Consider the following 1,335-nt stretch of genomic DNA (forward strand, 5'->3'; position numbering starts at 1 on the left):
CTGTCCCCTTACCTTTGTTCCACTGTTAAACTAAACTGCCATTCCAGCCTACCATCACATCTCATCAGGACTACTGCAAAGCCACCTGATCGGTCCCCTCTCTCCACGGAGCATCTGAGGGCTCTTTTCCTAATGCAGAGCAGGTCATGCCTCTTCCCACTGTGAAGCCCCCAATTGCTTCCCATTGACCCAGATATTCAGCTCCTGAGCACCGCCTGCGTGGCCCTAAAACGCCGGCGCTGCACCCACGCTGCCGCCTCTCTCTCCAGGCCTGCACCACCCCTCACACTGCTCTCACCTCACTAGCTCTCTTTCTGTTAGCATCTTACACCATCCCACTTGTTTCCTCCACCTGTAGATGTTGTCTTTTTCTGTCATTCGGGTCTCAGCTCACATTAATTTAAAGCAGCTTCCAGCCACAGGAGGTCACACCATCCTGTTCTATTTTCTTCACCAACCTAATCACTCAGCAGAGCAGCTGAGCAGTGAAGCGCATGCGCAGTAGGCCCACCCACTGTGGGCTCACATCCCAGTCACATGGCTCACTGGCTAGTGAGTAGGGCAAAGCGCTGCGTCTTTCCATGCTTCTGTTTTCAGAGTAACAATAGTGTCTACTTTGTGGAATTCTTACGAAGATGAAATGAGTTAATACATTCAAAGTGCTCAACACAGAATTTGGCTCATAGTAAGCACTGAATTAATGTTGGCTATTATTGACTGTTGTTTGACCCTGCTTTCCGCACTTTACACTCCTGTCCTCATTCCCTGCCAAGCATGTAAAATCAAAAAAAGGAAAGAACTTACTGCCTTGCCACCCACAACTCCTTTATTTCCAAGTGTGGGCCAAGTGTGTTGATGCAAGAGTGAAGTAATAAAAATGAGGGATGAGGGTGTTTATATTTATCTCAAATTGGTGTCTCTTGCTTTAAACACAGGTTCTTACTCTGACATCCAGGCTGAAGTGCAATGGCATGATCAAAGCTCATTGCAGCCTCAAACTCCTGGGCTCAAAAGATTCTCCTACCTCAGCCTCCTGAGTAGCTGAGACTGCTGACACCATCCTACCATGCCTATTAATCAAACTGGCTCATTCTCAAAAACTCTCAGATCTACAGAGGAAGCTCTGAGAATTACTGCAGTTTCTTCTGTTCTTTCTTAGTCTCTATCTCTTAGTGCACTGGTTAAGGGAAGCTCCTCTTCACAGAGAGGCAGAAGTAAATCCCAGCCTGTCACCCACAAACTGGAGGGACATGATCAAGACATGGAGCTGCTTTAGGGGCTCATCAACAACCCTGAACTTGTTACTATTAGCTAAAGGTGCAAGGCTGGGTCAGG

Source organism: Otolemur garnettii, unplaced genomic scaffold (genome assembly GCF_000181295.1).
Source record: "Otolemur garnettii isolate 467f Iridium unplaced genomic scaffold, OtoGar3 scaffold00078, whole genome shotgun sequence".
NCBI classification, from domain to species: Eukaryota; Metazoa; Chordata; class Mammalia; order Primates; family Galagidae; genus Otolemur; species Otolemur garnettii.